This window comes from Phascolarctos cinereus, unplaced genomic scaffold, assembly GCF_003287225.1.
Source record: "Phascolarctos cinereus isolate Bilbo 61053 unplaced genomic scaffold, phaCin_HiC Scaffold_2;HRSCAF=192, whole genome shotgun sequence".
Taxonomy (NCBI): domain Eukaryota; kingdom Metazoa; phylum Chordata; class Mammalia; order Diprotodontia; family Phascolarctidae; genus Phascolarctos; species Phascolarctos cinereus.
This window is the reverse complement of record NW_027555625.1, coordinates 165,809,702-165,834,250: the sequence shown is the minus strand read 5'-3', so window position 1 is coordinate 165,834,250 and position 24,549 is coordinate 165,809,702. Positions and strand designations below refer to the sequence as shown.

Sequence of the window (24,549 nt, the reverse complement as noted above, 5' to 3'; positions counted from 1 at the left end):
AGACTGAGCCGTTTATTATTCTGAGGGTCCAGTTTAAATAGTGAAAGCTAACAGTCACCCCCGAGGCCCTCATGGCTAATCCCAGCCCTCAGGTGTTACTTTAATTATACACACCTGCTTGCATATCAGGGTTCAAGGACTGGTCAGAGTATCCAGGCATGAGAAATTGGTGAGCCAAAAGATTCTGAATAAATAAGCCCATATTTAAACTTCTTCAGTTCTGGCCCTCAACATTACTTAAGGTGGCTCTCTAGAATGGGGAGGAAAAGGAATAATGGGGGAAATCATGATGATGTAATGAAAACGACATCAATAACTTTTTTAAAAAAGAAAAGAAAAAGGGTGTAACCTCTCTAATTTAAGCCTTTTGCTCCTATCAAAAAAAAAAATGTCATTGAATACTGATGAGCCATTAAACTGAGTGGAATCTTCAGGCCTTGGATTAATTTCTTAGCAAACTGATAGTTGCAACTTTCTCCCTGACTTCTGGACAATCATTTCTTTTTTTTTTCCTTTTTCCTTTTTTTTAGGCAATTGGAGTTAAGTGACTTGCCCAGGGTGACACAGCTAATAAGTGTCAAGTGTTTGGTCTGAGGACAGATTTGAACTCAGGTCCTCCTGACTTCAGTGCCGGTGCTCTATCCACTGTGCCACCTAGCTGCCCCTGGATAATGATTTCTTGCAAAGAGCATCGTTTGGTAACCTGAGACAAGAAGCATTTCAACCACCTCACCTATAATTTATAGCACAGATACATGAAGCATAAGGTGCTTTGCTTACAAACTGCAGCCAGGATAAAGTGTTCAATCATGAGCTAACAAGACTAAGTGAGAGATTTTAAAATTAACTCAGTCAAATGGGTAGTGATTAAAAGATTTCTTCCTAAATAAATTTACTTTCTACCGTCTCACAAATAAATTATTCAAGGACCTTTGCTTAGGGAATGAGGGGGTGTGTTGCCATACATGATTTATGTGTTCCGTAGCTCTTACTTGCAGTTGTTAACGTTTCCTGGGGAAACTCTTTTTACTTTTGTTTAAATGCTGCATGCAAGAGAGAGTATGCCATAATGGATAGTACACTGGATGTTGAGTGTGAAAGACCCGGGTTCAAGTCCCATTCAAGACTAGTTCTATGATGTCAGACAAGTCATTTGAGATCTTTCTATCTATTTCTTGTTAAACATCTGTGAGATGAGGATAATGATAACTATAGTACTCATCTCACAGGTTATTGTGAGGATCAAAGGAAAAGTGTTTGAACCTTAAAGTACTATGTAAATGTCAGTTATTACCTTGAAAGCTATCTTTAGAAAGTATTATAGGGCATTCCATAAAATGAGAAGGTTGGACAAGATGATGTTCAACATCCCTTCTAGCACTAACCTTGGGAAAATCACTTAACCTCTGCTTGCCTCAGTTTCCTCATTTATAAGATGGGGATAATGATAACACCTACTTCCAAGGGTTGTTGTGAAAATAAAATGGGATAATATTTGTTAAGGGCTTTGCAAAGCTAAAAGTGGTATTTAAATGCTAGCCATTGTTACTATTACTAACATCCTGTGACCCCATGATTTTAGAAAAACAGGGATATACATGCATGAGATAAGGAAGAGCAAAACTAGCAGAACCAAGAGAATGTTGTATACTATAACAGCAATATTGTTTAAAGAACAACTTGGAGTGACTAAGTCATTTTGACTATTATAAATACCCAAATTAACTACAAAGGACACATGAAGGAAGACACTATCTGCATCCAGAGAAAGAAATGATAAATAGAAGTATGTACAGAATGATTTTACACATGTTGTGTGTTTGTGTGTGTGTGTGTGTGTGTGTGTGTGTGTGTGTGTAATACACATATTTGTCTAATGGTAGCCATCTCTAGGGTTGGCAGGAGAGGGAAGAAAAGAAGGATAAAAAAAGAAAGCTACATGATAATGTTATATATTTTTAATGAATAGCAAGTTGTACAGAATAGATTTGCAGTTTTATGTCCAATCATCATTTTTTTAATCCTGCTGTTATGGAAATGCTTGTTTTATTTCATAAATTAAAAAGAAAATAAAATTTTTAAAAAAGAAAGTGAATCATAAGATCATAGCTTTAGAGCTAGAGAGTACCTTTGAAGTCACTCTGATGAATAAGACAAATAAACTGAGATAAGTTAAATGACAGGGCTTAGCACACAGTAGGTCCCTGATAAATACTTATTTGCCTACAGACAGACTGACGTGCCCAAGGTTACTCAGGTAGCAAGTAGCAAGGCCAGGATTTTAAAGAATTAAACTGATAGGCACAGGGAAGGATCATTTAATGGTGCCATAAACATAAGCCTATACCACTTTCTTACATGTGTATTTGTCTTCAAAATTATATTTAGTGCCATGTGTCAAACCATAAAGAACTGGCAGAAGCTGTGCCCTTCTTTGAAATGTTCCTCTCATATGCAAAGGGGGCTTCTCTGGATTGTGCATTTGAGTTAGAGATCAAAGAACAATTAAGCTGTGGTGTCTAAAGCTTTATAAGTCTTTTAGATCAACCCAATACAAATTTCTGCCATGACTAATGCTAAAGAAAGAAGTTAATCTCACTGAGGACCTCATCTCATTATAACACTGAAAATTTGCTATTTCTTAAACACAAATTATGAAAGGCCCTGCTAAACCAAACATAATTTTAAAAGCTCTGAGGGAAAATTTGCTTCCTATTACTTTCTCCTCTCCATATACCTTATGCTGAAGCCAAACTGTTCAATCTTTAATCCTCATCTCTGCTCTTTTTTGCTTTTCTGTCTTTTCTGAAACTATTCCCTGCACTTAGACTACCTTCAACTCCTCTCTATCAGGTGGATTCTTACCCATTTTATAAATCACAAAACAAATGCCACCTCCTACATGAAAGACTTCATTGATGCCCCACCAGGAAAGATCTTCCTTCTCAGACCAAATATAGCAAATTTTGTATCCTCTATTGTACTTACATGCTGTGTTGTATTATAGTTGTGCCTTATCCCCCTACTAGACTGTAAGTTCCATGAGACAGTTATAATTTTCAAAGTTTATATCTCCTCCACTGCCTAGGCAGTGTTCTACACACGTGACTTTATTAAGATAGTAGGAGTAAGTTTGTTAACTTAGCAAAACTGAAGTATCTTCAAAAATATAAAACACCCAAACTATCAGAAGACCACATAGAGAACTTAAATAACTCAATCTAGAAAAGTAAATCAATTTAGCTATAAAAGAATTACCGGGGCGAGAGGTGGAAATCTCCTGGTCTTGATGAATTCATAGGAAAATTACATCAATTTTTAAAGAACAATTAGTACCTATGTTTCGCGAATTATTTTCAGAAACTGAGAAAGAAAAAAGTACCCCACCAGAATCCTTTTATGAGATAAATATAATCCTAAAACCTAAACCAGGGAAGAATAAAACACAGAAGGAAAACTATAGGCCAATATCATTAATGAATATTGATTAACTCATAAATTTTCAACAAAAGACTACCAAACAGATTACATGACTTAGCCAAGAAATGATTCATTAGGATCAAGTTGTATTGATGCCATAGATGCAAGGATAGTTCAACATTAGGAAAATAATCAAAATAATCATACTAAAAGCCAAAACATCCAAAACCACATAGATGTATTAAATAAAAAAACCTTTGCCAAAGTATCCCATTCATTTATGCTGAAAATCTTAGAAAGCATATGCATAGAGGGACCTTTTCTTTAATATCATAAAAAAGCATATCTCTAATACTAAAAGTAAGCTTCATATGCAATGAAGATAAACTAGTACCTTTTCCAACAAATACAGGAATAAAAAAAGATGCCCACTCTCCCCACTATTATTTGATATAATTCTGGAAATGCCAGCAACAGTCATGAGACAAAAGAAATTAAAGGCATAAAAACAGATAAAGCAGAGATAAAACTATCTTTATTTGCTGATGATATGATGGTGTATTTGGAAAATTCTAGGGAATCAGCAGATACTAATTGAAAAAATTAATAGCATCACTAAAGTTGCAGACTATAATATAATCCCTCAAAAATCAACTGCATCTCTATATGATAATAATAAAATCCAAGAGCCAACAACAGAAAGAAAATCCCATTCCAAATAACTATAAAATGCATAAAATAGCTGTGGATCAGGCTACCAAAGTACATAAAAGACACGTGATAGATTAAATTACAAAGTGCTCCTTAAAGAAATAAAAAACAGGCTCAGATTCCTAAAATCTAGCCACTGCTCTGATTCTTAGAATCTAACCAATACCTCACAGACTCTCAGGTTCCTCAAGAGTCTCGCTAATATGGCAGATATTTAATAAACCTTGTCTTTGGCTGAAAGAAGGCCTGGGTCAAATTCTTTTGGATAGGACCCGCGTGTCGTGATCTCGGGGTTCTGGCACCCCTAACCTCTAGACCTCATCACATGGTTCCCTAACTGGCAAAAACTGCCTAATACCAAGCTCTTCACCAGCCAAGACTGGAAGGAAATATAGAAATGAAGCTTGAGAGGCTGGGATTGGACAAAAAGAGTCACATATTGAGGCGTAATAATGGAGAGAGTAGAAAAAAGAAAAGATTGTTAAGAGAGAAAAGTACATAGGACAGAAGATATGTACTAAAGGAATTTCTCATATTAAGGAGGAAAGAAAAAATGAAGGCGACAAGAGATGGAATGGCTCAAGGAATCTTCAGAATGTGAACAAGTTAAGGATAGCAAAGTTGCAATGACAGAAGTCAGTTTTATACTCCAAGACATAATTTCAGCATGATGTCTTCAAAAGATGATTGATTGTCTTCTATAAGAGGAGAAAACAACAACAACTAAACAAAAAAAAGCTCTGGCAAAGTATTAGTCCTTCCCTTTTCAGATGTATGATTTCTAACAAGTCACTCAGCCTCTTTATTTCACATAACTCCAGTTTTTTCAACTGTAAACTAAGTATAACAATATTTCTGCCAGCTGTCATTGGATTAGTATTTTGTATGTGAGATTCAAATGAGATAATGCATGCAATTTGCTTTTTAACCCTAAAAAAAAAGAAATAAAAAACAATTTCAACAAGTGGAGGAATATTCAGTGCTCATGGCTAGGTTGTACCAATATAAGAAAAATTATAATACTACCAAAGTTAATTTATACTTTTAATGCTATACCAAACAAATTATCAAGGGCATACTTTATAAAATAATAGCAAAATTCATTTGGAAAAACAAAATATCTAGAATATCAAGAGTAATGATTAAAGGAGATAGGATCAAAGGGGAATACCACTTCTAGAACCTCAAACTACACATAAATCAGTAGTCATCAAAACCTTCTGGTATTAGTTAAAAATTGGACAGACAGATGAATGGAATAGATTACACAAAGGGAAAATCAGAAAAAATGAAAATCAATAATAGTGTTTGACAAAGTGGAAAACATAAATTACTTAAGAAAAAACTCTTTATTTCATATAAACTGCCAGGAAAACTGGAAAATAGTCTGGCAGAAATAAGGCTTAGATCAACATATTTTACACCACACATTCCACTATACATTCCATTTGGATACCTGATCTTAATATTAAAAATCATACTATTTTTAAAATAGAGGAAAAGACCTTATATCTCTCATAGATATGAACAGGAGCTATATTCTTAATAAGACAAGAGATAGAGACAATTACAAAAGATAAAATATACGACTGATTACATGAAACAGAATAGCTACTGCACAGGAAAAATTAATGCACCTAGGAAAAGAAGAGAAACAGTTCAACGGGGGGAAAATGTATCTAATTTCCCTGATAAGGGTTTGGAATCCAAAAAATATAAACAACCAATAAATATTTTAAGCATCCAATATATAACTTTCAAAATTGATCTACTTGTCTGAGATTCTGGACTTCCTTCAGTAATCTGTACTTTAAAAAAAAAAAAAGATGTTTCAACAACCGTCTCATTTTATATTCTATCCCTATTCCACTTTTCAAACTGGGAAGAAAAGAAAAAGGAAAGATTGTTCATATTTGCTAAACCAATATGCACAACTAAGCAAAGCAAATTCTCACAGTAGCCATAACTGAAGATAAATGTCTTATTCTGCACTTCGAGTTTATCAATCCTACATTAAAAGGCAGATACCACGCTTTCTCATCAGTCCTCAGAACCGTGGTCACTGCACTACTCAGAAGTCATAAGAATGTCGCTATCCCATTAGTCCTGATCCCTTCAGTTGGCCCCAGTTCATACAAGTCTTACCAGGTTATTCTGAAATTATCCGTGCCATCCTTTGTTACAGCACAACAGTCCATTACATTTATTAACACTAATTTGTTCAAGCTTTCTTCCATTGATGGGCATTTCCTAAGTATACAGTAAGTATACAGTTCTTTGCCACCACAAAAAAACTTCATATGGATCCTTTTCCTTATTCTTTGATCTCTTTAAGATTCAGTCCTAAGAGTGCTATCACTGGGTCAAAGGGTATATAGACAATTTAGTGACTTTGGTGGCATAGATCTAAATTGTTTCCCAAGAACTCTTTCAGTTTTTGTGACCAAAACATCCTTTTCTCTACTTGGACTTGTAATGTTACCCTTTATTTTTTTTCTTGGATTTACCTCTTAGGCTTCTCTCAGTCCAAGGTATTTATTTGTTGTGCTTGGTGTTTTCTTTTGGTTACTCATATAAGCAACCTCCATTTCTAGACTATGACTTTTTGCTTGGGTCAGATACTATCACTTTTCATATTCTTAGATGATGTGAGTAGGCCCTTCTTGGTCCTGGATTCAGTGGCTAAAGCTCAACATCTCTTGCAGAAATTACCAAGTTTCGGTTCAGTTTCTTGGTGAAAAACTCAGATTCTCTTCTCAACTCAGCTCCAACTGAACTGCCTGAAAACCATCTGTCCTGGTCTCCTGCTGTATCTCAAACAAGGCAGCCTTTCAGCTGCCTGTGTATGGGCTGCTGTACTAGCTGGGCATTGGTCTTGTCCTATACCCTGCTAGGTCAGTGTTTTCCTCTTTCTCAGGCTTACCTCCAATCAGAGAATCCAAGGATTCTAGAAGGGTTTTTTGGGGCAGTTCTGGATTAGATGGAGGAGTTTAGAGTTTTCTTTCTTTGTTTTTCTTTATCATTGTTCCTCTCCTGATGCAGTTTTGGAGTTTTTCTGGGGTAATTATGAGGGATCTAAGTTCCTCTAGGTCCCCATAATTTCTTATCCTATTCCCTTCCACAAGCTACAAGTCCATGTAGATGGGATTCTTACCCTCTAGAAAATATCTAGGAGATGGTTGGAAGCAAATATCTGCATGCTCATAGTGGTTGGTATAGTTTCCTTTTCATTTTATTCTATGTAAAATGTGTCAGAGAATGCTAAGTCTTTGAATTTATAAATGCAAGAAGAAGTGACTGAGAGAATGGAAGCTACTATTGAGTGGGGATTCTGAGGGTTTGATTTATTGTTTTCTTGATTGTATAGACTTAAGAAAATGATGGAAAACATGCTATTGATGCAGATTAAACTTCAGTGTGCCATGTGTGCATCTGGGGTGGGGGGGAGAAGCTTATTGTTAAACATTTACCAACACATCCCTGAATCCACATGTTTGCTGTCTGAGAACTCTGAGTCTGGAGACTTAGGAAAGGGCTATCTCTCAAATCAATGTTCCAACATCAGATTGTGGATCAAGTAGAGTAACAACTAGAGGTCAATGCAGATATTGAATTCAGAAGCTTTATGGCAATGTCTCTGATCTCAAGGTCCTGAAGCCCATCTAATGCATCAATGTTGACCCTGCCAGTACTTTATGATATCCATTAGAAAGCTATCCCCCTGCTTTTGGTAGGGAGGAATCACCACCATCTTCCATAGTCATACCTATGGGGGGGGGGAAGGGGAAAGGCAGCATTTGGGGAATTAAGTATTACTGCTAGAAAAATACTGAATTCAAGTAACTAAATTCTTTTACTTAATAAAATTAACAGTGACATGCTACATTTTGGAGGCTTAAGGAAGGCAGCACTTGAGTGGGTAAATAAATATATAGTAAAAAAGGACAATTGACAAATATATCCATTGAAGTCTTATTTATACTTCTACTGACAAGGCCAATCGTTTGTTTGTTTTGTGTAAAAGACCCATCATCAAATTCATGTGCTCATCTGCAAATTATAATATATTTGAACTCCACAATCTTTGAATTTCATAGCCAGAATCTAAGTTTGGTCAAAATTATCTGATATTGATATCTGTAATCAAGTCATAATGTCATATGTGAGTTAACAAAAAAAATCTGTTATAATATAAATATAAACAAGAAATGAGTTCATTAATTTGCCAAATGTTCTTTCTTTTATCTATTTAGTATTTAACATTAATAGATATATCAAATAGAAATTAGGGATTAATTTATTTAGGAATGTGAGACGAAGGTAATTAGAAGGATAGATATGATATTGAAAACTATTTAGAAAAGTTAAACCTATATGCTAGTTATTAAAACAACTATCTGATAGACATAACTATCCACTGACCAACTACTATTGACTACCAAAGACAAAAGAGGGAAAATATAAGTTAAAGATTACAAAAGAACAAAGAGCTCTGATGCATAAAACTCAATAAATATTTAACATTATGACATTAATAAATATTACATTCCTAGTGATATTAAAAGAGATTCTTTCTCTTTTTAGAGATGAATAATAAAAAGGGTCCTGGGCAAATCAATACCACTTTTCATCAAATGATAGTAAATTTCAAAAGCATATCAATTCTTTTTTTATAATTCCTGGGAGAAAGGAATTATTGTTATACATGTTATATTGATGAGGAAAAGACTCAATTTGTAAACACAAAATGATCAAGAATCTACAGGAATTAGGATCATAACAAATCATGCTTAAATGCCAAAGTGTCTCTAATTTCCTTACTGTAAATCTTCACCATCAAGCTATGGTTTAGTAGATAGATCCCAGGAAGTTTCCTGAGGCACACAAAGATTAAGTGACTTACCTAGAGTCAGAGAGCTAAAAAATGACATACGTTGGATTTGAACCCATGTCATACAAACTCTAAACCTAGCATACTATCTGTTCTGGCATGCTGAAGAAGACAGTGCTGGATTTGGGTTCAAATTCTGACTCCGCCTTTTATTATTTCTGTGACCTTAGACAAATTATTTAATATCTCTGGTTCTCTATTTCCCTTACTATAAAATGAAGGAATTGCACTAGGTGATCTCTAAGGTCATTCCAGTAGCCAAATTAACGTTGCTCTGTTGTTACTATTCAGTCATTTCATTCAGGTCCAACTCTTCACGACCCCATTTGAGGTTTTCTGGGCAAAGATACTGGAATAGTTTGCCATTATCTTCTCTAGCTCATTTTACAGATAAGGAAACCAAGGCAAACAGGATTATGTGACTTGCCCAGGGTCACACAGCTAGTGAGTGTCAGGCCAGATTTGAACTCAGGAAGATGAGTCTTCTTGACTCTAGGTGTGGCACTCTATCCACTGCACCCTCTAGCCGCCCCTTTAATGTTATTTTAGGGGTTTGTTTTGTTGTTTTTCTGTTAACAAGACCAGAATTTTACTGACATAGGAAATATTCCATCAGGAAATATGCATAGGATTTACCCATATAAATTCAGCCTGGCCTTTGCAACTAATTGTCTCAGAAAGTTGCCTGACATAACAATGCACTGTTGATAAAACTATAAATGGGTTCAGCCATTCTGGAAAGAAATTTAGAACTACTCTCAAGAGGTCACTAAACTCTATATACCATTGACCCAGTGCTATTACAACTAGGTCTATATGCTGAAAAGATCAAAGAAAGAGAAAATGGAACCATAAATGTGTGTATATGCATGCACACACGCGCACACACACACACACACACACACACACACACAGAGATTTATAGCAGTTTCTTTCTGTTGAATCAAAGAACTAGAAACTAAAGGGGTACCCATTAATTAGAGAATAGCTGAACAAATTAGGGTAAATGATAGATGGGATAGCATTGTGCTGTAAGAAATGAGGAAAGGGACGGTTTCAGAGAAACCTGAGAAGCCTTGCGTGGGCTGAGGCGACTGAAGTGATCAGAACCAGGAGAACAATTTACACAGTAATAACACTATAAAGACAACTCTGAATGGCTTAAGGATTCTGATAAACACAATGACTAAACAAAGTTCAGGAGGACTGATGAGAAAACATGCTATGCATCTTATCATAATAAGGTGACAGACTCAAAATGCAGAATGAGACAGTTTTGTTTTGTTTTGTTTTGGACATGGCCAAAAGAGGACTTTGTTTTGCTTGGAATGTGCATCACTTAGAAGAGTTTTTTTCCTTTTTTGTTTGTTTTTAATGGATTGGGTTGGTGAATGGAGAAAAATGCTTTTTAATTGAAAATAAAATAAAATTTAAAGGGAAAAGGAAAGAAAGTTGCCTAGGAGATTAAGGGACTTGCTCTGGGTCACATAGCCAAAATGTGTCAAAAGTGGAACTTGAACTCAAGTCTTCAAAATACCAAGGTCAGTGCCTATCTACTGTGCCACACTGTGTACTGCGCCAAATCACACTCAAATAAAATTCAAACTATCCAGTTTACTACAATGGACAGGTCTCAAAAACTAAGAAACATCATTCCTACTAGCGCACTCAAGACAGCTTCTAATTCAGAGGTTTTCAATCTTTTTTTTATGCCGTGGGCCCTTCTAATAGTCTGTGAAGCCTCAAAATAATGTTTTTAAATGCCTAAAATAAAATACATAGAAATGAAAAAGAAAGAAATTATACTGAAATACAGTCACGAGGATACTTTTTAAATCAAGGTTACTGACCCCAGATTAAAAACCTCTACGTCTGTTTAATTAAAAAGACTAACCTTAAATTTCAGTCCTGCTCCCTGTTAGCCACGTTGAATAGACTCAGCCTGGGGCTACTGTTTCTTTGCTAATGCATAACAATCCTTCTCCCACAAAACAGCATCTCTCTACAAACTATCATTTCCTTATGTTTGGAGAAGAACATTTTAAATGAAGGGAAGACTGAATTTGGTGCCTGTGTTAACGCTAAACACTCCTAGGATCAGTGGTGAGAGAGATTTCCTGATCTCCCACTTGCATGGAGCTGAGCAACACCGTTTCTAGCATCCCCTTAAGTACTGGTCAGAAGAAGGGGGTTGCCAAGAGAGTCAAATGTCATAAGCCAGCCCTGGTTCTCAGAGGGGACTTGAAAATGTTTGAACTCTAGCCTTTCAAGTGAAAAAAGATGTGAGTATTTTTTAAATTTTTTAACACTATGTTTTAAAAAATCTTTTTCTTCATCAGTCCCTTTATGAACACAGTTTATGCCTCTTCCACATTAGAAGGAAATTTGTGTCCGTTACCCCCAAGAAAATGTGAGGTTTGTAAAATTTTATCTCTAAAGTCTTGCTTGGCTGGTGACTCATTATGAAAAAAATTCAGACTCAGAGAATTTCAGCTGTTTAATTAGTAATTATGTCCCTTCAAAGCCATTAGTGAGCAAAGTGTGTTACATGAAAATATTACTATATAATAAAAAATTACAAATATGGCAGGTTCAGAGAAACTTGGAAAGATTTTCATGAATTGATGCATAGTAAAGTGAGTAGAGCCAGGAGAATAATTTACACAATGATCACAGTAGTACAAAGTAAAACAACTTTGAAAACCTGTGAAAGAGTTCCGATTAATAAAGTGAACAATTGTGAGTTCAGAAGACTGATGATTAAGGAACACTTCTTGGAAGATAGATGATGGATAAGAGGCCAGAGTAAGACACACATTTTCAGACAAGAGTAAATTCATTGATTTGTTTTGCTTAATGACGCTCATCACGTTTGTTATAAGAGAGGACTTCTATGGGGGGTAGGGGTAGGAATGGAGTTGTGTAGTAATAAAGTTGCCCCCCAAAAAAAGGAAAAGAGGAAGAAAGTAATGGAATATTAAATAAATACACATATAACAGCAAAAGGAAGCTCCGAGGGGGAGAAAGACAGATAGGACAACTTTGTTGTCCCATCATGTAGACTTTAAAAAAGTGGTATATAATGGAAACTCTGTTTCATTTTCAATTCTTTGGGGGTTTCGTATATTTAAATGTTCATATTTGTGTCTGTTAATCATATAATAAAAAAAGTTTGTTAATCTTATAATAAAAAGATGCTGAGACATCTGAAGTACTGCTACTATACAAGTCTATGCAATATTGAGATAACTTTGGAATCAGAAGAATTCAAAGCCGCCTGTGTCACTTACTTCCCATGTGACCATGTGCAAGTTACTCTGGGCTCTGGGCCTCAGTTTCCTCAGCGAAATGAAGGGTTTAGACTAGAGAGCCTCAAAGATCTTCTAGCTCTAGAGCTATGAACTTATGACCCTATGGTCCTTGTTGTCTTTGGCGCTTGTTCTCTTTTGAAGAGAAAAGGAAGAATAAAGGGAATGGGAAGACGCTGAGACAAAATGAGAAGAAACAGTGAGGAAGAGAGTGGACCAGTGGAGCTACCTAGCCAGTATTTTTCTCATTCCTTTGCACACTCAAATTTCTCTGAAAACTAGAATTGGGCAAGAGGAAAGGAATGATGTTATAAGACACCAAGAAATTACTAACAAAATCAAAAGAATGAAAAAATAGAAGATAATGTAAATCATCTCATTAGACAAGCAACTGATCTGGAGAACAGATCAAGAAGAGAAAATATAAGAAATAGGGCTTTATGAAAAAATGATAAAATGTATAAACCATTGGTTAATACGATTTTTTAAAAAGAGAGAAAATCAATGTACTAGTATCAAAAATGGAAAGAGTGAACATATCACTAAAGAAGATGAGATCAAAGCAATTATAAGAAGTTATTTTGCCTAATTATAAGCCAATAATTTAACAACATAAGTGAAATGGAAAAATGTTTACAAAAATACAAACTGCCTATATTATCAGAAGAGGAAATAGAATATCTAAATAGACCTATTTTAGAAAAAGAAATTGAACAGACCATAGATGAGTTTCCTAATAAAAAAGCACTATGTGGATTTATAAATGAATTCTATCAAACATTTGAAAACAAACTATTTCCAATATTAAATAAATTTTGGAATAATAGGCGAACAGGTCATTCCAAAGTCCTTTTCTAAAACTAATATGATGCTGATACTTAAACCAGGAACAGTAAAAACAGAGAAAGAAAATTATTGGCCAATTTCATTAATGAATATGGATTTTAAAATCCTAAATAAAGTACTAGCTAAAAAAATTACAATAATATATTACAAAGATTATACTTTATGACCAGATGGGATTTATACCAGGAATGCAGGGATGGTTTAACATAAGGAAAACCATTAACATAATTGATTATATCAATAATAAGAGTAACAAAAATCATATGATTATATCAATAGGTGCAGGAAAAGCATTTGATCACAACACTCATTTCTATTAAAAACACTTGAAAATATGGGCATAAATGGACATTTCCTTAAATTGACAAGAAACATTTACCTAAAACTAGCAGCAAGCATTATGTATAATGGGGATAAGCTAGAAGCCTTCCCACTAAGATTAGGCATGAAACAAGAATGCCCGTCACCAATATTATTCAGTATTGCATTGGAATCCTGGCAATAGCAATAAGAGAACAAAAAGAAATAGAAGCAATCAGAATATGGAATGAGGTAATAAAACAATCTCTTTTTTGTAGATGATATGATGATATACCTGGAATATCCTAAAGACACAACTAAAAAGTTAATTGAAATGATTAATAATTTCAACAAAGTAGCAGGATGTAAAGTAAACTCACATAAATCACCAGCATTCCTATACATCACCAACAGGACCTTGCAGGAAGAGATAGCTGGAGGTATCCCATTTAAAATAACCTTAGACGATTATAAAATACCTGTGAATATACCTACCAAAACAAACCCAGAAACTATATGAACAAAATTATAAAAAACTTTGTATACAAATAAAATCAGATTTAAATAAGTGCAGAAATATTCATTGTCCATGGGCAGCAGTGTAAACATAATAAAAATGACAATTTTACCAAAATTAGAATATACATTCAATGCCATCACATATGTATGTGTGTGTATACACATGTGTATATATACATATATAAATATACGTGTGTGTGTGTGTGTGTGTGTGTGTGTGTGTGTATCAGGAACCCTGGAAAGCAGTCTGGCAAAAATTGGGCATAAACCAATATCTTACGCCATTTACCAAGATACAGTCAAAATGGATATATGACTTAGATATAAAAGGAGATATTGCAAGAACACGGAGCATATTACTTATCAGACTTATGGATAGGTGAACAATTTCTGAACAAGAGATAGAGAGCATTGTGAGATTTAAATTGGATAATTTTGATTATATTAAATTTTAAAGGTTTTGTACCAATAAAACAAATGTAGCCAAGATCAGAAGGAAGCAGAAAACTGGGTGGGAAAATTGATGGACAGTTCCTCGGATAAAGGTCTCACACGTCAAATATATACAGAGTTTTGTCAAATCTATAAGATTGTGAGTCATTCCCCAATTGATAAATGGTCAAAGGATATGACCAGGCAGTTTTCCAATAAAGAAATCAAGACAATTCATAATCATATGAAAAAATGCTTTTAAACATTATTGATTAGAGAAATGCAAGTTAAAACAACCTTGAGATAGCATTTTATACCTATTAGATTGACTAAAATTACAAAAGGGGAAAGTGACAAATGTTGGGGATGTGGATTGGCACCTTAATTCATTATTGGTAGATCTGTGAGCCAATTTAACCATTTTGGAGAATGATTTGGAATTGTGCCTAAAGAGTCATTAACTGCCTATCCTTTGACTGAGTAATACCATTAATAGGTCTGTTTCCCAAGATGATTAGGGAAAAAGGAAAAGAATTTTTATGTTCTAAAATATTTATAGCAGCGCCCTTTATGGTGGCAAAGAACTAGAAATTTCAGGCATGCCCATTAACTAGGGAATGGTTAAACAAATTGTGGCATATGTTCATGATACAATATTACTGCACTATAAGAAATGATTAGCTCGATTTTAGAAAAGCATGAAGAAAGCTGCACAAAATAATGAAGAGTAAAATGAGCAGAACCAAGAGAATACTGTATATAGTTTTAACAGTACTGTTTTAAGAACAAGTTTGAGCAACCATGTCATTCTATTACAAAACCTAAATTAACTGCAAAGATCCCATGAAGTAAGGTGCTGTTTATATCCAGAGAAAGGAATGAGACATACATACGTATGTGTGTGTGTGTGTGTGTGTGTGTGTGTGTGTGTGTGTGTATATATAATATACACACACACACATATACACACACATACATACACACACATTCATATACACATACATATATGTGTGTGTACATATGCATCATATATCATATGTGTGTATACATATACATATATATATATATATATATATATATATATTTGTGTCTAAGGATAGCCAATAGAGGAGCAGAAGAAAATTACATGATAACTTTGTTGTACATTTGAAAGGAATAGCAAGTTGTACGTAATGGATCTAAAGTTTCAGGTTCAATCCTCTGTTTTTCTATTCTACCTTGTTATGGAAATACTTGTTTTATTTCTTTAAGTTCAGAATAAAAATATGTTAAGTTTCTAAAATGGCAGATATTAAGTGGTGAATAACGTCAAGATAGCTCCAAAGCTTTGGAATGCAGGCAGACATAAATATACCACTCCTGTTATATATCCAGCTTGTTTGTAGTTTATAATCTTTATGATTTTGTTAAGTTAGCCTCTTTGATAATATTTTACATTTATGATTATTTTGGGTTATTTTCTATAGTTTTCTTTTTCCTTTTAGACTCTCCCTGGTTTGTGTATCAAAACTATATCTGTCACAAAAGGAATTTAGTAAGATATCTTCTTTTGATATTTTTCCAAACAATTTATGTGATATTGGAATTGTTATTTGAATGTTTGATAGAATTCATTTGTGAATCCATCTGGTTCTGGAGTTCTTTTTTTCCCTTTGGAAAAATTGCTTATTCAATTTCTTCCTCTGAAATTGGGCAGCTTAAATTCTCTATTTCTTGTTCTGTTAATTTGGGTGCTTTACATTTTGTAAACATTCATTTATTTTATTTGTCAGTTTTATTGGCATATAGTTGGGCAAAATAATTTCTAATAATACTCTTCATTTCAGTTCTTCAGTCTCTCACACCTCTTCCTCTTCTTCTCTCAGCAAAAGATATTTCTTCCTACTCTGCTAAGGCATTCAACATGAACTCCTCCTTATACTTTCTCTCTATACATCAAAACCTTTTAACATAATTCCCTACACTATCTTTCTTTCTTTTCACCAGTCTCAGATAATGAAGTGTTTGCGAAGGCCAATCCCTCTTGCCTTTGATCCCAATCCCTTCCTGTCTACTCCAGCAGAATGCAACTTCAATCATCTCCTCTCTCTAATCTTCAACCCTCTGCTGGTTTCAAGCATACCTGAGTCTCCTTGCAGCCTCAAAAAAAAAAACCTAGACCCACCCATTTCCTCGAACCATTGTCCTATATCTCTCCTCCTTTCTCAACCAAACTCCTAAAAAGAGCTTAAAAGTCCCCCTGCCTCCATGTCTTCTGTGGCTCTCTCAACACTTAGTTAACTGGCTTCCAACCTCATCACAAAACTGAAATTGCCTTCTCCAAATATCCTGCCAATGATCTATAATTTGTCAAATATTTTTCTCAATTCTCATTCTTCTTGGACTATCTGCAACAACTGACATTCACTGTCACTCTCTTCTCTCTGGGTTTTTGTGACACTATTCTCTTTTGGTTCTCCTGTCTATCTAACCACTCCTTCTATATCTCCTTTTCTGTTTCAATATCCAGATCATACTCCATAACTGTGGTTGTTCGCCACTGTCCTAGGACCCTTTTTGTTCACTCTCTACATTCTCTCTCAGTTCCCATCACTTTAATTAGTATCTTCATGTTGATGACTCACAGACCAGTATATCCAGCTCCTCTTACTCCTATGAACTTTAATTCAGTATTACCAATTTCCTATTGGACATTTCATACTAGATGTCCTGAAGACATGTTAAACTTAACACGTCCAGAACAAAATTTATAATCTTTTCCTAAAAACTCACCCCTCTTCCAAACTTCCCTGTTTTTGCCAAAGGTACCATCCCACACATCCAAAACGTTGCCAAATTTTGCTGTTTCTACCTCCACAGTATCTCTTGAATTTAGCCTCTCCCCTATACTCAGACAGCTACCTCCACAGTTCAGGCCCTCATCATCTCATACTGTAATGATTATAACAGCCTCCTAATTGGTCTCCCTTCTTCAAGTCTTTACCCACCCTAGTCTATCCTTCATGCGTTTGGTAAAATGATTTCCCTTAAGCACAGATCTGGCCACACCACATCAATTCAGCTCTAGATAAAATATAAATTTGTGTATGTATCTTATAAAACCCTTCATAACCTGTACCTAAGCTACCTTACTAGTCTCATTGTATGTAATTTCCCCTCTTGTATTTTGCAATCCTGCCCAACTAGCCTTATTGCTGTTCCCCATAGATAGCATTCCATCTCACATCTTCTATCACAATGTCTTTGCATTGGCCATCGATGTGATGACTTGAAGGTGATGTCTGAACTTCTCCATGAACCCTGTTCTGATCCCACCAACTCCTTGTGTGCTCCTTCCCAACTTACCTTGCAGCTAATTACTCTGTACCTATTTGTATTTATTTTCTCTTGTAATATCCTTCTGGCAAGGCTTTTGCTGGCCACAAAGGCCCTGGAAGTTGAATTTCTTCCAAGAATCTTGGGAGCCAGCCCAGGCTTTCCAGAGAGCTATTAAATCAATACATATATATGTCTTTGTTGTCTTTCCCATCAAAATGTAAGCTCTTTGAGAGTAGAGATTATTTTACTTACTACACATGCATTCCCAGTATGTAGCAGATTGCATGATACATAATAACTGCTTAATAAAAGCTTAGGGTTTTTTTTATTATTAATTGATTGAACAGCTTTTCTCATCTTTGCTTTCTTCAATGTCAATTTTACTTCCATAATCTAAAAGTACATCAGGAACTATGAATACAAAGTCCTAGGGATAGAAAGACAGAAATGGAAAAATAGTCCCTACTTTCAAAGAGCTTCCATTCTACTGAAGCATATACTATATAAAGGGATGGGAAATACCACATAATCTGAGGCAGGTGAGAGCACTATAAACAAAAGGGGATCAGGCCTGGATTCCTATAAGAAGTAGCACTTGAGCTAATCCTTAAGGAAGAGGAATCTGAGGCTGAAATGAGAACAGAGTGCATTCCAGGCAAAGGGCACCCTGTGTAAAAGGCAAGGATGGATATCCAAGGTGGAATGCAGAGTTTGGGGAAAAGTAAATAACCCAGTTTGCCTGGAACATAGAGCAATGTGAAATAAGTCTGAAAGGACTGACTGTAACCAGAATACAAAGAGCTTAAATGCTGAATTGAGGATGTCCAAAACAGAACTCCCCCAAAATCTTCTCCCCCAAGATATCCCTTCTTCCAAACTTTCCTACCACAATCCTCCCGGCTACCCAGCCTTACAAAATCAAAGTCATTCTTGACTCCTCACTCCTGCCTCACAGAATAAATCTGTTTCCAGGCCCTGCCCTGGAGTCAGGAATACCTTAGGTCAAACCTGGCTTTCTCCAAGACTCAGCTCAACCAGTTGGTCCTCCCCATGTCTCTCCTAACCCCCAGCACTATCCCCCCCCCTTCCCTCTGATATTACCTTCCACTTATATTTGTTTATATCTTGGATATACAATTTTTGTATGTTGTCTCCCCTATTAGAATGTAAGTTCCTTAAGAACAGGGACTATGTTTTTGTCCTTCTTTGTATCTTAAGTACTTAGCACAAGTATCTTTTTCCTAGTAAACACTTAACAAATTCTTGTTGATTGACCTACTGAGAACAATTAGTATTTCATCCTAGAGGCAACAGAAAGCCACTGGAGTCACTTGAGAAAGTAAGTGATCTGTTCACACTAATGACTTAGGAAAATTATTTTGGAAGCTATGTGGAAGATGGAACAGAGAAAAGAAAGAGTAGAAAGAGTCCAATGAGGAACTTATTAAATATCTTAGGCAAGAAATTATGAGAGTCTGAATTAAGGTTTTAATAGTATGAATAAAGAAAAGGAGAGAGATATGAGAGATAATGTGGAGAAAGAATTAGTCAGACTTGGAAGATGCCTATTTATGGGCTAAGTGAGAGAAGAGTTGAAGATGATTCCCAGGCTACAAATCTGAATGATTAGAAGGATGATAATGTCCTCAATATAAAAAAGTAATTTTTTGCAAAAGGGTAAATTTGGGGACAAAATAATAAGTCTTGCTTTGAACACTTTGAGATGTATTCAGAGATGGTTATATTTGAGATGGATATTTCTATCTGGAGATCCATCAGGCAGCTAGTAATGTGGGAAAGGAGTCCAGGAGAGGCATGTGGCATGGATATATAAATTTGGAAATCATCTACACAGAAGTGATAATTAAATCCACATGAACTGATAAAATCACCAAGATAGAAAATACACAGAGAGGCCTTGAAGAACACCTCAAGATGCAGCACAAAGAAAAATAAAAGATAACAAGGAGCTTTCAGACAAATTGAGGGAGCACCAGGAGAGAAGAGTACATGAAAGCTAAAGTAGGAGACAGTATCCAGGAAAAAATAATCACCAAAAGCAGCAAAAGTTGGGAAAACTTCAAGAAAGCTGACTGAGAAAAGGCCATTGGATTTAGCAATTAAATGATTCAATGTGTTTACAGCAGGGGTGGGGAACCTGAGGCATCGAGGCCACATGTGGCCCTCTAGGTCCTCAAGTGCAGCCCTTCAACTGAATCCAAACTTCACAGAACACAGACTCCCCACCCCTAGTTTATGGCCTGCAGAGAGGAATCAAGCTGTAGAGCCAGACTAAAAATGGTTGTATAGTGAGTGAGAGAAAGTAAAGGCAATTGATAAATGATTTTCTCTACAAGTTCAGCAGTGAAAAGAAATAGCTCAAGAGGACAAAATGTCAAGTGAAGGTTTCTTAGGGGTAAGGATTGTGTGGGGATTACAGAAAAGGTGCCCAGACATATTTGAAAGCATCAGGGTAGGAGCCAAATAGCCCAAAACAGTGCCCCATTTCACCAAAGGCCATTGTGGCCCTCCTACCTCAGAAACATTCCTAGAGAGCTGAGGGACAGAAGCAATATGGTTTGGTTTTGTTTGTTTGTTTAAATGGATCTGTGATTTCATTGGTGAAGGGAGCTCCTGATGAGAAATTTCACATGTCAATGCAGATAGGCAACTTCTCTACAATTTATAGTCTCAGAAAGCTGCCTAAGGTACTGAGAGATAAAGTTAAGGTGCCCAATTTCAAGGTCATCCCTCCAGTTCACATAGCTGGCATGCATCAGAGCTAGAAATGTAACTCAGTTCTTCCTAACTCCAAGGCCAGCTCTCAATCCACAATGCCACAGTGCCTATTAATAATAACAGTGATGTATGTAGTGCTCTAAGTTTTGCAGACTACTTCCCACACGTCATTTATTTGATCCTCATAACAACACTGTAAGGTAGATCCTATTATGTCCACTTTACAAATGAAGACTTTACAGCCTCAGAGAAGGTCAATGACGTTACTGTAATCATGTAGCTAGTGAAGTGTCTGACATAGGATTTAAACCTAAGTTGTCCTGACTTTCAGTTAAGCATTGTATCTTCCATGCCATGTGACATCTCAATTTGTTTAGTTTTAAACCCTTCAAAAATATGGTTAAATGGAATTAATGTGAATTTTTTAGTGGTTAAGTCGATATTTTCTGTTTTCTGTCACCACTCCCATCTCAACCAAGCACTCTGTGTGCATTTCTCAATGAAGAGTTTATTATTGGTATGGCCACAAGAGGTCAGCATAAGCTCAGCCATTGAAATATTTCCTTTCATGTCTTACATTGTTTTGGTTTCCCCCATAGCTTCAAGGGGATTTGATAAATCTTTGTCCAACATCCTAGCCTTCTAACATCAAAATTTTAGAGAGAAAATTCACTGACTGAGTTCCCTATTCCCCCCTCCACCAACTCTGTCCTTCCTGAAAGCACCAATAAGATGCAGTACAATGAAAAACGCACTGCATTTGAAGTCTAAGGACTACCTATGTAGCCCTGGACAAATTATTTAACTTGCCTGGCTTCCATATTAAATGAGGAGGCTGGAATCACTAACACTGAAGTCCTCTTATAACCCTAAAACCATAGGGATTTTTAACCTGGGGTCTATGAATCATTTTATTTGTTAGTCAGTGGTGGTGTTCATCTTTCATTTTCAAAGAGGACCAATGACATCACCAGCGGCATCCTGCCTTGCCTGAGAATTGGATTTAAGTGAGGCAAAGCTGCACAAAGTTGTCAGCCTCACTCTCTCTTCCTGAGTCATTCAAGTCCAATGGCAGAACAAAAGTAAAAACAACTGGCAATGGCCAAGAATGCAGTGGATGACCTTGGTATCTCAACACTTGATCAAGCTATCTGCCCTTCACAGCACCTGCTTCAGCCACCTTCACTGAAGGAACAAAGCGTTCTCATCCAACCATTCCACCAGAGAAAACCCTCACACATTTGGGGTAGATAACCCCCTCACTCAACAACAGGTTTGAGGCCTACCACTTACCCTCAACCTGATTAGACCAGGTTAATTTCTCTCATCTTCCATTTAACTCTACATGTAAAGACACATACTTTGTGACCATTCTTGCTACTTGGTTCAAACATTTTCCCAACCACCTAGAAGATTTGGCCATACAAATGCTACATATCTATATATTTAATTTCCATGTGAATGCTCTAGCTGAAAAGAGATGCTACGAACAGATTCATTTCCAGAACTGGAAATAAGGTCCATATCCCATTGTCAAGGACACATGTTGGCACATGGTATATGTGTATTATCTTTGGTCCAGACCCGTGATATTATCAGTGTGAGAAACTATCCGTTCACTTCCTGCTCCAATGCAGATTCAAAACTCATTTACTATACAACTTCAGGTCCTCGAGTTACTCAAGTGACTGCCTAGGATTACAGATCTAGTGTATCACATGAGAGACTTGTACCAACGTTTTCCTGACTCCAAGGCCAACCCTCTATTTATTACAACATGCTGTACAAACTATAACCCATTAGTGAACACATCCACAGCAGAGAAGCAATAGATGTGGTAGAAAGCGGTCTACTCTCAGAAAGACTTAGACTTGCATTAGAACTCAGGCTCTGGCACTTAATATTGGAGTTAGGTTACATTGAGCAAGTCACTTAAGTTCTCTGTCTTAATTTCCTTGGCTAAGAAATGCAGATAAGAGCTCAGACTTTCTCCTATCTGCTCCACTTTGAGTAACAATCATTATTGGATCATTATTGGGTTGGAATGGACTAGCCTTCTCCTTCCTAGACTCAGGAGAAATTACCTGTAGTCCCTATTCTTCTTGTAAAGCTCTGTAACTTCTTTGTGCCTCAGTTGCCTCATTTGTAAAAGCAGAAACAGGAAAAAGGCTAATTATTAAATTAGCTTGTATTGAAATTCTATTAAAATTAAATGTTAAAAACACTTATTTATAATTTAAAAAAGACACTAATCATCCACAGAGGCCACATGATTTTATCACAGGATAGAAAGGCTAGTTGGGCAAAAGAAAAACAAGCTCTTCCAGAGAAACTAGCTACTTTCATTAGCCTTTTCTTTAGACAAAAAATTCACTTGAGTGACTGCATTGATTGTAACAGTTTATATTGGTTGACAAGTATCTGGGAAGTCCCTAAAATACCAATAAGGTGAAGGGAAACAAAATCATGGTATCATAATATCATAAATTTAAAGCTAGAAGGAACTTAGAGGCTAGCTAATCCAATGTCCTCCTTTTACAGATGAGGAACTAAGACCCAGAAATGTTAAGTGACTTGTCTAAGGTCACATACATAATAAGTAGCAGTGCCAGAATTTGAATCTAGGTCTTAGGATTTCAAATATGCACACATACTAGTATATCATGCTGCCTCCTGAAACACAATTATAATTTTAATCACTGGACCAGGAAAGCAGAGAGCTGAGCACACAGTAGGCAGCCAGTTTATAAATACTGGGTTAACAGAATGTAATTATTGGAACAAACTGAATGAGAAAAAAATTAAAAAGCACTAGATTCTGACTTCTTATAGAATATCTGAGACAACATCTTATAACAATACCCAAAACTATTGCAGAGCAGTTTTTGCGAATGTTGTTTGGGTCATAGACAATGACTAAGGTTAACACCTAGAAATAAATATCCCTTTTGCCAAGAACAACAATGCTGTGATTCTAGTGAAGAAAAAGTCAATAGGAAACTTTCCATCTGCTGCAAAACGGCAGCCATAATTTTGGGTAAGATACATCTGTGTAGCAAAAAGAAGAATCTCCTTAGTTGCTTTCCATTTGGGGGATGTCTTGAGCCCAAGGAATTAAAATGCAAACTCTTTGGCACCTTTCTTCCCCAGAAACTCACAGGAAGACAAGATTTAGAGTCTGGAAGGAACCTTAGAAATCACACAGTCTGACCCTTTAATTTTATCACTGAAGAATTAGAGTCCCAGAAAAGTGGTGTGTTAGAGAACAAGATCCTTATGACCCTACACACCCCTCAGGTCCTGTCAGTTCTTTCCAAACTTCAAGAAAATAGGATGGAGTTCAAGGAGGTACTGCCAGCCAGCTTGGTTCTTAAAAAAAGCAAAACTTCAGGTGACAAGTATGGGCAGATATTTCATTTCTTTAGTGTCACTGCTGAAGGAACAAAGAAAGGACTTACAGAGGAGGGAGAATGGCAATACAGAACTGGACTCAAAGGAGCTGGTTTTTTAGGATCTCAGCTCCTCTAATTACTACCTGATGTGACCCAGGGCAAGTCACCTCTCTAAGATTCTATTTCCTCATCTAGAAAAAGAGGAGGTTGGACCAAATGATGTCCTTCTATCATCAGTGATTCCATGACACTGTCACTTTACCATGAGGACAAGGATTGTGAGAGACACTATCACGTTAGAGTTACTTCCTAATTATTTCATCCACCAGTTGGCAGTCAACAATACTAGCAACTAGACATAATTACAAAGTCTTAGAGTTGGAAGGGACGACAGAAGTCATTCAGTCCAATCCATATTTGAAGAATCCCTTCTACGACATTGTCAAATGAGTGACTGTAAGATTTGTTTCAAAATCTCCAGGAAGGGAGAATGCACTACCTCTGGCTACAGCTCTTTCCATTTTAGGAAAACTCACTGTTAGCAAGTTTTTCCTTATGTCAGCCTTAAATCTGTAGCCCCTTTCTTCCCCCCAGCCACTGCTCCTAGTTCTGCTATCTGGGTCCCACAGAATAAGTCTAACCTCGATTCCACAAGAAACCCCTTAAAATATCC

The 24,549-nt window shown here is 36.1% G+C and overlaps 1 long non-coding RNA gene across 1 annotated transcript in view; it reads right to left on the bottom strand.

Annotated features, from left to right (window-relative positions):
- The window catches only part of LOC110208223 (uncharacterized), a 39,244-nt gene that overhangs the window by 5,538 nt on the left and 9,157 nt on the right, over nt 1–24,549 (bottom strand). The window contains exon 2 of the long non-coding RNA XR_002324429.2: nt 115–250. This is a non-coding gene — a long non-coding RNA (uncharacterized LOC110208223). The remainder of the gene's footprint in view (nt 1–114; nt 251–24,549) is intronic.